General features: G+C 38.5%; 1 long non-coding RNA gene across 1 annotated transcript; it reads right to left on the bottom strand.

The window, feature by feature from the left end:
- Window positions 1-11,700: 11,700 nt before the first annotated feature.
- On the bottom strand, window positions 11,701-13,389 carry LOC115189762 (uncharacterized). Its single transcript, XR_003876989.1, has 3 exons — window positions 13,000-13,389; window positions 12,751-12,847; window positions 11,701-12,043 (listed from the first exon to the last, which is right to left on the bottom strand). It is a non-coding gene; the product is annotated as an uncharacterized LOC115189762 (long non-coding RNA).
- Between the last annotated feature and the right edge of the window lie 1,355 nt (window positions 13,390-14,744).

Here is a 14,744-nt window from a genome sequence, read left to right as displayed (position 1 = left end):
ATCCAGAGAAACACATAGTGGTTAGTATAACTGATTAGTTATTACTGGCTGGGTAACTCCATCCAGAGAAACACATAGTGGTTAGTATAACTGATAGTTATTACTGGCTAGGTAACTCCATCCAGAGAGACACATAGTGGTTAGTATAACTGATTAGTTATACTGGCTAGGTAACTCCATCCAGAGAGACACATAGTGGTTAGTATAACTGATAAGTTATTACTGGCTAGGTAACTCCATCCAGAGAAACACATAGTGGTTAGTATAACTGATTAGTTATTACTGGCTAGGTAACTCCATCCAGAGAGACACTAGTGGTTAGTATAACTGATTAGTTATTACTGGCTAGGTAACTCCATCCAGAGAGACACATAGTGGTTAGTATAACTGATAGAGGTTATTACTGGCTAGGTAAGTCCATCCAGAGAGACACATAGTGGTTAGTATAAACTGATTAGGTTATACTGGCTAGGTAACTCCATCCAGAGAGACACATAGTGGTTAGTATAACTGATTAGAGGTTATTACTGGCTAGGTAACTCCATCCAGAGAACACACATAGTGGTTAGTATAACTGATTAGAGGTTATTACTGGCTAGGTAACTCCATCCAGAGAAACACATAGTGGTTAGTATAACTGATTAGTTATTACTGGCTAGGTAACTCCATCCAGAGAAACACATAGTGGTTAGTATAACTGATTAGTTATAACTGGCTAGGTAACTCCATCCAGAGAAACACATAGTGGTTAGTATAACTGATTAGTTATTACTGGCTAGGTAACTCCATCCAGAGAAACAACATAGTGGTTAGTATAACTGATTAGTTATTACTGGCTAGGTAAACTCCATCCAGAGAGACACATAGTGGTTAGTATAACTGATTAGTTATTACTGGCTAGGTAACTCCATCCAGAGAAACACATAGTGGTTAGTATAACTGATTAGTTATTACTGGCTAGGTAACTCCATCCAGAGAGACACATAGTGGTTAGTATAACTGATTAGTTATTACTGGCTAGGTAACTCCATCCAGAGAGACACATAGTGGTTAGTATAACTGATAAGAGGTTATTACTGGCTGGGTAACTCCATCCAGAGAGACACATAGTGGTTAGTATAACTGATTAGAGGTTATACTGGCTAGGTAACTCCATCCAGAGAGACACATAGTGGTTAGTATAACTGATTAAGAGGTTATTACTGGCTGGGTAACTCCATCCAGAGAGACACATAGTGGTTAGTATAACTGATTAGTTATTACTGGCTAGGTAACTCCATCCAGAGAAACACATAGTGGTTAGTATAAACTGATTAGAGGTTATTACTGGCTGGGGTAACTCCATCCAGAGAAACACATAGTGGTTAGTATAACTGATTAGAGGTTATTACTGGCTGGGTAACTCCATCCAGAGAGACACATAGTGGTTAGTATTACTGATTAGTTATTACTGGCTAGGTAACTCCATCCAGAGAGACACATAGTGGTTAGTATAACTGATTAGAGGTTATTACTGGCTGGGTAACTCCATCCAGAGAAACACATAGTGGTTAGTATAACTGATTAGTTATTACTGGCTAGGTAACTCCATCCAGAGAAACACATAGTGGTTAGTATAACTGATTAGTTATTACTGGCTAGGTAACTCCATCCAGAGAGACACATAGTGGTTAGTATAACTGATTAGTTATTACTGGCTAGGTAACTCCATCCAGAGAGACACATAGTGGTTAGTATAACTGATTAGAGGTTATTACTGGCTAGGTAAGTCCATCCAGAGAGACCACATAGTGGTTAGTATAACTGATTAGTTATTACTGGCTGGGTAACTCCATCCAGAGAGACACATAGTGGTTTAGTATAACTGATTAGAGGTTATTACTGGCTAGGTAACTCCATCCAGAGAAACACATAGTGGTTAGTATAACTGATTAGAGGTTATACTGGCTAGGTAACTCCATCCAGAGAGACACATAGTGGTTAGTATAACTGATTAGTTATTACTGGCTAGGTAACTCCATCCAGAGAGACACATAGTGGTTAGTATAACTGATTAGTTATTACTGGCTAGGTAACTCCATCCAGAGAAACACATAGTGGTTAGTATAACTGATTAGTTATTACTGGCTAGGTAACTCCATCCAGAGAAACACATAGTGGTTAGTATAACTGATTAGTTATAACTGGCTAGGTAACTCCATCCAGAGAAACACATAGTGGTTAGTATAACTGATTAGTTATTACTGGCTAGGTAACTCCATCCAGAGAAACACATAGTGGTTAGTATAACTGATTAGTTATTACTGGCTAGGTAACTCCATCCAGAGAGACACATAGTGGTTAGTATAACTGATTAGTTATTACTGGCTAGGTAACTCCATCCAGAGAGACACATAGTGGTTAGTATAACTGATAAGAGGTTATTACTGGCTGGGTAACTCCATCCAGAGAGACACATAGTGGTTAGTATAACTGATTAGAGGTTATTACTGGCTAGGTAACTCCATCCAGAGAGACACATAGTGGTTAGTATAACTGATTAGAGGTTATTACTGGCTGGGTAACTCCATCCATAGAGACACATAGTGGTTAGTATAACTGATTAGTTATTACTGGCTAGGTAACTCCATCCAGAGAAACACATAGTGGTTAGTATAACTGATTAGAGGTTATTACTGGCTGGGTAACTCCATCCAGAGAGACACATAGTGGTTAGTATAACTGATTAGTTATTACTGGCTAGGTAACTCCATCCAGAGAGACACATAGTGGTTAGTATAACTGATTAGAGGTTATTACTGGCTGGGTAACTCCATCCAGAGAAACACATAGTGGTTAGTATAACTGATTAGTTATTACTGGCTAGGTAACTCCATCCAGAGAAACACATAGTGGTTAGTATAACTGATTAGTTATTACTGGCTAGGTAACTCCATCCAGAGAAACACATAGTGGTTAGTATAACTGATTAGAGGTTATTACTGGCTAGGTAACTCCATCCAGAGAGACACATAGTGGTTAGTATAACTGATTAGTTATTACTGGCTAGGTAACTCCATCCAGAGAGACACATAGTGGTTAGTATAACTGATTAGTTATTACTGGCTAGGTAACTCCATCCAGAGAAACACATAGTGGTTAGTATAACTGATTAGGTTATTACTGGCTAGGTAACTCCATCCAGAGAGACACATAGTGATTAGTATAACTGATTAGTTATTACTGGCTAGGTAACTCCATCCAGAGAGACACATAGTGGTTAGTATAACTGATAAGAGGTTATTACTGGCTGGGTAACTCCATCCAGAGAGACACATAGTGGTTAGTATAACTGATTAGAGGTTATTACTGGCTAGGTAACTCCATCCAGAGAGACACATAGTGGTTAGTATAACTGATTAGAGGTTATTACTGGCTGGGTAACTCCATCCAGAGAGACACATAGTGGTTAGTATAACTGATTAGTTATTACTGGCTAGGTAACTCCATCCAGAGAAACACATAGTGGTTAGTATAACTGATTAGAGGTTATTACTGGCTGGGTAACTCCATCCAGAGAAACACATAGTGGTTAGTATAACTGATTAGAGGTTATTACTGGCTGGGTAACTCCATCCAGAGAGACACATAGTGGTTAGTATTACTGATTAGTTATTACTGGCTAGGTAACTCCATCCAGAGAGACACATAGTGGTTAGTATAACTGATTAGAGGTTATTACTGGCTGGGTAACTCCATCCAGAGAAACACATAGTGGTTAGTATAACTGATTAGTTATTACTGGCTAGGTAACTCCATCCAGAGAAACACATAGTGGTTAGTATAACTGATTAGTTATTACTGGCTAGGTAACTCCATCCAGAGAGACACATAGTGGTTAGTATAACTGATTAGTTATTACTGGCTAGGTAACTCCATCCAGAGAGACACATAGTGGTTAGTATAACTGATTAGAGGTTATTACTGGCTAGGTAAGTCCATCCAGAGAGACACATAGTGGTTAGTATAACTGATTAGTTATTACTGGCTGGGTAACTCCATCCAGAGAGACACATAGTGGTTAGTATAACTGATTAGAGGTTATTACTGGCTAGGTAACTCCATCCAGAGAAACACATAGTGGTTAGTATAACTGATTAGAGGTTATTACTGGCTAGGTAACTCCATCCAGAGAGACACATAGTGGTTAGTATAACTGATTAGTTATTACTGGCTAGGTAACTCCATCCAGAGAGACACATAGTGGTTAGTATAACTGATTAGTTATTACTGGCTAGGTAACTCCATCCAGAGAAACACATAGTGGTTAGTATAACTGATTAGTTATTACTGGCTAGGTAACTCCATCCAGAGAAACACATAGTGGTTAGTATAACTGATTAGTTATAACTGGCTAGGTAACTCCATCCAGAGAAACACATAGTGGTTAGTATAACTGATTAGTTATTACTGGCTAGGTAACTCCATCCAGAGAAACACATAGTGGTTAGTATAACTGATTAGTTATTACTGGCTAGGTAACTCCATCCAGAGAGACACATAGTGGTTAGTATAACTGATTAGTTATTACTGGCTAGGTAACTCCATCCAGAGAGACACATAGTGGTTAGTATAACTGATAAGAGGTTATTACTGGCTGGGTAACTCCATCCAGAGAGACACATAGTGGTTAGTATAACTGATTAGAGGTTATTACTGGCTAGGTAACTCCATCCAGAGAGACACATAGTGGTTAGTATAACTGATTAGAGGTTATTACTGGCTGGGTAACTCCATCCAGAGAGACACATAGTGGTTAGTATAACTGATTAGTTATTACTGGCTAGGTAACTCCATCCAGAGAAACACATAGTGGTTAGTATAACTGATTAGAGGTTATTACTGGCTGGGTAACTCCATCCAGAGAGACACATAGTGGTTAGTATAACTGATTAGTTATTACTGGCTAGGTAACTCCATCCAGAGAGACACATAGTGGTTAGTATAACTGATTAGAGGTTATTACTGGCTGGGTAACTCCATCCAGAGAAACACATAGTGGTTAGTATAACTGATTAGTTATTACTGGCTAGGTAACTCCATCCAGAGAGACACATAGTGGTTAGTATAACTGATTAGTTATTACTGGCTAGGTAACTCCATCCAGAGAGACACATAGTGGTTAGTATAACTGATTAGAGGTTATTACTGGCTAGGTAAATCCATCCAGAGAGACACATAGTGGTTAGTATAACTGATTAGTTATTACTGGCTAGGTAACTCCATCCAGAGAGACACATAGTGGTTAGAATAACTGATTAGAGGTTATTACTGGCTGGGTAACTCCATCCAGAGAGACACATAGTGGTTAGTATAACTGATTAGAGGTTATTACTGGCTAGGTAACTCCATCCAGAGAGACACATAGTGGTTAGTATAACTGATTAGAGGTTATTACTGGCTGGGTAACTCCATCCAGAGAGACACATAGTGGTTAGTATAACTGATTAGTTATTACTGGCTAGGTAACTCCATCCAGAGAAACACATAGTGGTTAGTATAACTGATTAGAGGTTATTACTGGCTGGGTAACTCCATCCAGAGAAACACATAGTGGTTAGTATAACTGATTAGAGGTTATTACTGGCTGGGTAACTCCATCCAGAGAGACACATAGTGGTTAGTATTACTGATTAGTTATTACTGGCTAGGTAACTCCATCCAGAGAGACACATAGTGGTTAGTATAACTGATTAGAGGTTATTACTGGCTGGGTAACTCCATCCAGAGAAACACATAGTGGTTAGTATAACTGATTAGTTATTACTGGCTAGGTAACTCCATCCAGAGAAACACATAGTGGTTAGTATAACTGATTAGTTATTACTGGCTAGGTAACTCCATCCAGAGAGACACATAGTGGTTAGTATAACTGATTAGTTATTACTGGCTAGGTAACTCCATCCAGAGAGACACATAGTGGTTAGTATAACTGATTAGAGGTTATTACTGGCTAGGTAAGTCCATCCAGAGAGACACATAGTGGTTAGTATAACTGATTAGTTATTACTGGCTGGGTAACTCCATCCAGAGAGACACATAGTGGTTAGTATAACTGATTAGAGGTTATTACTGGCTAGGTAACTCCATCCAGAGAAACACATAGTGGTTAGTATAACTGATTAGAGGTTATTACTGGCTAGGTAACTCCATCCAGAGAGACACATAGTGGTTAGTATAACTGATTAGTTATTACTGGCTAGGTAACTCCATCCAGAGAGACACATAGTGGTTAGTATAACTGATTAGTTATTACTGGCTAGGTAACTCCATCCAGAGAAACACATAGTGGTTAGTATAACTGATTAGTTATTACTGGCTAGGTAACTCCATCCAGAGAAACACATAGTGGTTAGTATAACTGATTAGTTATAACTGGCTAGGTAACTCCATCCAGAGAAACACATAGTGGTTAGTATAACTGATTAGTTATTACTGGCTAGGTAACTCCATCCAGAGAAACACATAGTGGTTAGTATAACTGATTAGTTATTACTGGCTAGGTAACTCCATCCAGAGAGACACATAGTGGTTAGTATAACTGATTAGTTATTACTGGCTAGGTAACTCCATCCAGAGAGACACATAGTGGTTAGTATAACTGATAAGAGGTTATTACTGGCTGGGTAACTCCATCCAGAGAGACACATAGTGGTTAGTATAACTGATTAGAGGTTATTACTGGCTAGGTAACTCCATCCAGAGAGACACATAGTGGTTAGTATAACTGATTAGAGGTTATTACTGGCTGGGTAACTCCATCCAGAGAGACACATAGTGGTTAGTATAACTGATTAGTTATTACTGGCTAGGTAACTCCATCCAGAGAAACACATAGTGGTTAGTATAACTGATTAGAGGTTATTACTGGCTGGGTAACTCCATCCAGAGAGACACATAGTGGTTAGTATAACTGATTAGTTATTACTGGCTAGGTAACTCCATCCAGAGAGACACATAGTGGTTAGTATAACTGATTAGAGGTTATTACTGGCTGGGTAACTCCATCCAGAGAAACACATAGTGGTTAGTATAACTGATTAGTTATTACTGGCTAGGTAACTCCATCCAGAGAAACACATAGTGGTTAGTATAACTGATTAGTTATTACTGGCTAGGTAACTCCATCCAGAGAAACACATAGTGGTTAGTATAACTGATTAGAGGTTATTACTGGCTAGGTAACTCCATCCAGAGAGACACATAGTGGTTAGTATAACTGATTAGTTATTACTGGCTAGGTAACTCCATCCAGAGAAACACATAGTGGTTAGTATAACTGATTAGAGGTTATTACTGGCTGGGTAACTCCATCCAGAGAAACACATAGTGGTTAGTATAACTGATTAGTTATTACTGGCTAGGTAACTCCATCCAGAGAGACACATAGTGGTTAGTATAACTGATTAGTTATTACTGGCTAGGTAACTCCATCCAGAGAGACACATAGTGGTTAGTATAACTGATTAGTTATTACTGGCTAGGTAACTCCATCCAGAGAAACACATAGTGGTTAGTATAACTGATTAGTTATTACTGGCTAGGTAACTCCATCCAGAGAGACACATAGTGGTTAGTATAACTGATTAGTTATTACTGGCTAGGTAACTCCATCCAGAGAGACACATAGTGGTTAGTATAACTGATTAGTTATTACTGGCTAGGTAACTCCATCCAGAGAAACACATAGTGGTTAGTATAACTGATTAGTTATTACTGGCTAGGTAACTCCATCCAGAGAAACACATAGTGGTTAGTATAACTGATTAGTTATTACTGGCTAGGTAACTCCATCCAGAGAAACACATAGTGGTTAGTATAACTGATTAGAGGTTATTACTGGCTGGGTAACTCCATCCAGAGAAACACATAGTGGTTAGTATAACTGATTAGAGGTTATTACTGGCTAGGTAACTCCATCCAGAGAAACACATAGTGGTTAGTATAACTGATTAGTTATTACTGGCTAGGTAACTCCATCCAGAGAGACACATAGTGGTTAGTATAACTGATTAGTTATTACTGGCTAGGTAACTCCATCCAGAGAGACACATAGTGGTTAGTATAACTGATTAGTTATTACTGGCTGGGTAACTCCATCCAGAGAAACACATAGTGGTTAGTATAACTGATTAGAGGTTATTACTGGCTGGGTAACTCCATCCAGAGAGACACATAGTGGTTAGTATAACTGATTAGTTATTACTGGCTAGGTAACTCCATCCAGAGAGACACATAGTGGTTAGTATAACTGATTAGTTATTACTGGCTAGGTAACTCCATCCAGAGAGACACATAGTGGTTAGTATAACTGATTAGAGGTTATTACTGGCTAGGTAACTCCATCCAGAGAAACACATAGTGGGTAGTATAACTGATTAGTTATTACTGGCTGGGTAACTCCATCCAGAGAAACACATAGTGGTTAGTATAACTGATTAGTTATTACTGGCTAGGTAACTCCATCCAGAGAGACACATAGTGGTTAGTATAACTGATTATAGGTTATTACTGGCTAGGTAACTCCATCCAGAGAGACACATAGTGGTTAGTATAACTGATTAGTTATTACTGGCTAGGTAACTCCATCCAGAGAAACACATAGTGGTTAGTATAACTGATTAGTTATTACTGGCTAGGTAACTCCATCCAGAGAAACACATAGTGGTTAGTATAACTGATTAGTTATTACTGGCTAGGTAACTCCATCCAGAGAGACACATAGTGGTTAGTATAACTGATTAGTTATTACTGGCTAGGTAACTCCATCCAGAGAGACACATAGTGGTTAGTATAACTGATTAGAGGTTATTACTGGCTGGGTAACTCCATCCAGAGAAACACATAGTGGTTAGTATAACTGATTAGTTATTACTGGCTAGGTAACTCCATCCAGAGAGACACATAGTGGTTAGTATAACTGATTAGTTATTACTGGCTGGGTAACTCCATCCAGAGAAACACATAGTGGTTAGTATAACTGATTAGTTATTACTGGCTAGGTAACTCCATCCAGAGAAACACATAGTGGTTAGTATAACTGATTAGTTATTACTGGCTAGGTAACTCCATCCAGAGAGACACATAGTGGTTAGTATAACTGATTAGAGGTTATTACTGGCTAGGTAACTCCATCCAGAGAAACACATAGTGGTTAGTATAACTGATTAGAGGTTATTACTGGCTGGGTAACTCCATCCAGAGAAACACATAGTGGTTAGTATAACTGATTAGTTATTACTGGCTGGGTAACTCCATCCAGAGAAACACATAGTGGTTAGTATAACTGATTAGAGGTTATTACTGGCTGGGTAACTCCATCCAGAGAGACACATAGTGGTTAGTATAACTGATTAGTTATTACTGGCTAGGTAACTCCATCCAGAGAGACACATAGTGGTTAGTATAACTGATTAGAGGTTATTACTGGCTAGGTAACTCCATCCAGAGAAACACATAGTGGTTAGTATAACTGATTAGAGGTTATTACTGGCTAGGTATCTCCATCCAGAGAAACACATAGTGGTTAGTATAACTGATTAGTTATTACTGGCTAGGTAACTCCATCCAGAGAAACACATAGTGGTTAGTATAACTGATTAGTTATTACTGGCTGGGTAACTCCATCCAGAGAAACACATAGTGGTTAGTATAACTGATTAGAGGTTATTACTGGCTAGGTAACTCCATCCAGAGAGACACATAGTGGTTAGTATAACTGATTAGAGGTTATTACTGGCTAGGTAACTCCATCCAGAGAGACACATAGTGGTTAGTATAACTGATTAGAGGTTATTACTGGCTAGGTAACTCCATCCAGAGAAACACATAGTGGTTAGTATAACTGATTAGTTATTACTGGCTAGGTAACTCCATCCAGAGAAACACATAGTGGTTAGTATAACTGATTAGTTATTACTGGCTAGGTAACTCCATCCAGAGAGACACATAGTGGTTAGTATAACTGATTAGAGGTTATTACTGGCTAGGTAACTCCATCCAGAGAAACACATAGTGGTTAGTATAACTGATTAGTTATTACTGGCTGGGTAACTCCATCCAGAGAAACACATAGTGGTTAGTATAACTGATTAGTTATTACTGGCTAGGTAACTCCATCCAGAGAGACACATAGTGGTTAGTATAACTGATTAGAGGTTATTACTGGCTAGGTAACTCCATCCAGAGAAACACATAGTGGTTAGTATAACTGATTAGTTATTATTGGCTAGGTAACTCCATCCAGAGAAACACATAGTGGTTAGTATAACTGATTAGAGGTTATTACTGGCTAGGTAACTCCATCCAGAGAAACACATAGTGGTTAGTATAACTGATTAGTTATTACTGGCTAGGTAACTCTATCCAGAGAAACACATAGTGGTTAGTATAACTGATTAGTTATTACTGGCTAGGTAACTCCATCCAGAGAGACACATAGTGGTTAGTATAACTGATTAGAGGTTATTACTGGCTAGGTAACTCCATCCAGAGAGACACATAGTGGTTAGTATAACTGATTAGAGGTTATTACTGGCTAGGTAACTCCATCCAGAGAGACACATAGTGGTTAGTATAACTGATTAGAGGTTATTACTGGCTAGGTAACTCCATCCAGAGAAACACATAGTGGTTAGTATAACTGATTAGTTATTACTGGCTAGGTAACTCCATCCAGAGAAACACATAGTGGTTAGTATAACTGATTAGTTATTACTGGCTAGGTAACTCCATCCAGAGAGACACATAGTGGTTAGTAAAACTGATTAGTTATTACTGGCTGGGTAACTCCATCCAGAGAAACACATAGTGGTTAGTATAACTGATTAGTTATTACTGGCTAGGTAACTCCATCCAGAGAGACACATAGTGGTTAGTATAACTGATTAGAGGTTATTACTGGCTAGGTAACTCCATCCAGAGAAACACATAGTGGTTAGTATAACTGATTAGAGGTTATTACTGGCTAGGTAACTCCATCCAGAGAGACACATAGTGGTTATTATAACTGATTAGTTATTACTGGCTAGGTAACTCCATCCAGAGAAACACATAGTGGTTAGTATAACTGATTAGTTATTACTGGCTAGGTAACTCCATCCAGAGAGACACATAGTGGTTAGTATAACTGATTAGAGGTTATTACTGGCTAGGTAACTCCATCCAGAGAGACACATAGTGGTTAGTATAACTGATTAGTTATTACTGGCTAGGTAACTCCATCCAGAGAAACACATAGTGGTTAGTATAACTGATTAGAGGTTATTACTGGCTAGGTAACTCCATCCAGAGAAACACATAGTGGTTAGTATAACTGATTAGTTATTACTGGCTAGGTAACTCTATCCAGAGAAACACATAGTGGTTAGTATAACTGATTAGTTATTACTGGCTAGGTAACTCCATCCAGAGAGACACATAGTGGTTAGTATAACTGATTAGAGGTTATTACTGGCTAGGTAACTCCATCCAGAGAGACACATAGTGGTTAGTATAACTGATTAGAGGTTATTACTGGCTAGGTAACTCCATCCAGAATTGTTATTATTAAAGATCAGTATCTCAAAAACTCCTTAAAAAACATCAATGAATGTTTTCAAAGAGGTTAAGGGAGAGAAGGGCCCCAGTTCAGACCAGGGAGGGTCCTAAAGCCAGCAGCAGAGTAGGCCAGATGAATAAAAGTCCAGTGTGACTAAGCTTGTAATCGTTTTTATTAATAAGGGTTGTTGTGTTAAAAAAAGCACTTCTGCCGATGTATTTTAGTTATAAAAAAAAGTCCCAGCTCACAATAAGAGTCTTTGAGGTGCAGCAGCAGCATTACCAAACAAACTGGTGTTAATAAAGACAGCCTCTGTCTAGACAGGCCTGTAGGAAAAACCTTCAGGACACAGGAAACACTGTGGCTTCTGCCTACCTGGAATAAAGTCTCGCTGCCATTGGTGGAATTCCCTCTCCACATGTTTATCAGGCTCTTTATGTTTTCAGATGAATCCCGTTTGTCACACTGATGAAGATGAACAGACATACAGTACATGAGTTAAAATTGATACTATACTATGTGTTCTAGCCTACAGTGTGGACAATAGAAAATAAACAACATCATTTACACACAGTATATGATAACATTCAGCATTATTTACACAGAGTACAGTATATGATAACATTCAGCATTATTTACACAGAGTACAGTATATGATAACATTCAGCATTATTTACACAGAGTACAGTATATGGTAACATTCAGCATTATTTACACAGAGTACAGTATATGATAACATTCAGCATTATTTACACAGAGTACAGTATATGATAACATTCAGCATTATTTACACAGAGTACAGTATATGGTAACATTCAGCATTATTTACACAGAGTACAGTATATGATAACATTCAGCATTATTTACACAGAGTACAGTATATGGTAACATTCAGCATTATTTACACAGAGTACAGTATATGGTAACATTCAGCATTATTTACACAGAGTACAGTATATGGTAACATTCAGCATTATTTACACAGAGTACAGTATATGTTAACATTCAGCATTATTTACACAGAGTACAGTATATGATAACATTCAGCATTATTTACACAGAGTACAGTATATGATTTCCGCTCATTATGCAAGTTACACATAAATGTACAACTAAAGTGAAGGAATAAATGATTAAAAAGCCTAAATAAAACAGCAAATCAAAGTCCTTACCCTGGAATCAGTAGCTTTGTTCTCTTGATGATGTAACTCTAGAATCCATAGAGATGGTATGATACTGATGAGGAACAGGAAGATGGCCAGAGAAAACCTGGAGACATGGAAAGATAAAATGAAAAGGTATTAAAAAACAACTTTTAAGGCTACTAAACTTTAAGAAAAAAGTAATTTCACAGTTGTATGTTATTTAGATTTACCATTTATAATCCTGTAATTTCACAGTTTTATGTTATTTAGATTTACCATTTATAATCCTGTAATTGTTTTCTCTTCAGGGTTAGAATCATCTCGACCACCAGAGGAAGATAAAGGATCGTTAAGAACCAATAAAGAGCATTATTCTTAACCCAGACCACCCTCCATACTCCTATCAGAGAGATGAGGAGGAATAGGGACCGGGTAACAACCGCACAGATAAACTTCACTATCATCTTTTTGTCTGGGTGGGAGAAATCCGATCCAAATCCAGCCGCCACATTAACGGGGCATGTTTCCAGTCTGCTCGCTTTCAGCCGCTTCAACACACCGGTGAAAAAGTGAACGTTTAGACACGCCTCCGCACAAGAAATACCCGATGGCTGCTGCCGGTGGCAAAATCCTGCGCTTAACGCGCGACAAATGCTAAGCAATTAGTTGAGTAAAAGTCAATTTGACATTTTTAAGGGAGTTGCATGTAGGAAGTATTATTATACAGTGCATTCGGAAAGTATTCAGACCCTTTTCTACATTTTGTTACTTTACAGCCTTATCCTGAAATGTATACAATTCTTTTTTTTTCTCATCAATCTACACACTATACCCCATGATGACAAATCGAAAACAGTTTTTTAATTTTAGCAAATTTATAAAAAATTAAAACAGAAATACCTTATTTACATAAGTATTCAGACCCTTGACTATGAGACTCGAAATTAAGCTCAGGTCCATCCTGTTTCCATTGATCATCCTTGAGATGTTTCTACAAATTGATTGGAATCCACCTGTGGTAAATTCAATTGATTGGACATGATTTGGAAAGGCACACACCTGTCTATATAAGGTCCCACAGTTGAAAATGCATGTCAGAGCAAAAACCAAACCATGAGGTCGAAGGAATTGTGCATAGAGCTCCATCGAAGCATGTTCACCGAAATTCACAAATGACATTATGCTATAGTGACCTCTGATTATTCACTGTTAAGGGTTTATACACGTTTTCCATGACTTCTCCATGACTTTGAACAACATGTTCATGATTCCCATTATAGTGTAACCGTATAGCTTCCGTCCCTCTCCTCGCCCCAACCTGGGCTCGAACCAGGGATCCTCTGCACACATCAACAACCGACACCCTACAAAGCATCGTTACCCATCGCGCCACAAAAGCCGCGGCCCTTTGCAGAGGGGGAACAACAAAGGGGGAACAACTACTTCAAGGTCTCAGAGCGAGTGACGTCACCCGATTGAAACGCTATTAGCGCGCACCACCGCTAACTAACTAGCCATTTCACATCAGTTACACCACCACTAACTAACTAGCCATTTCACATCAGTTACACCACCACTAACTAACTAGCCATTTCACATCGGTTACACCACCGCTAACTAGCTAGCCATTTCACATCGGTTACACCACCGCTAACTAGCTAGCCATTTCACATCGGTTACACCACCGCTAACTAGCTAGCCATTTCACATCGGTTACACCACCGCTAACTAACTAGCCATTTCACATCGGTTACATTAGCCTACATGAGAATGTACGCCTTACTGACACTGGAAAGCTGCTGCTGTCTGATCCCATGTAGACCTCCCATCTCCTGCCGTTGTGCCCTTGATCAAGGCACTTAAACCCCCCACAAATCAAATCTAAATGTTATTGGTCACATACACATGGTTAGCAGATGTTAATGCGAGTATAGCGAAATGCTTGTGCTTCTAGTTCAGAGAGTGCAGTAATATCTAACAAGTAATATCATCTAACAATTTAACAACAACTACCTAATACA

This window comes from Salmo trutta, unplaced genomic scaffold (assembly GCF_901001165.1).
Source record: "Salmo trutta unplaced genomic scaffold, fSalTru1.1, whole genome shotgun sequence".
NCBI lineage: Eukaryota > Metazoa > Chordata > Actinopteri > Salmoniformes > Salmonidae > Salmo > Salmo trutta.
This window is presented reverse-complemented; position numbering and strand designations above follow the sequence as displayed.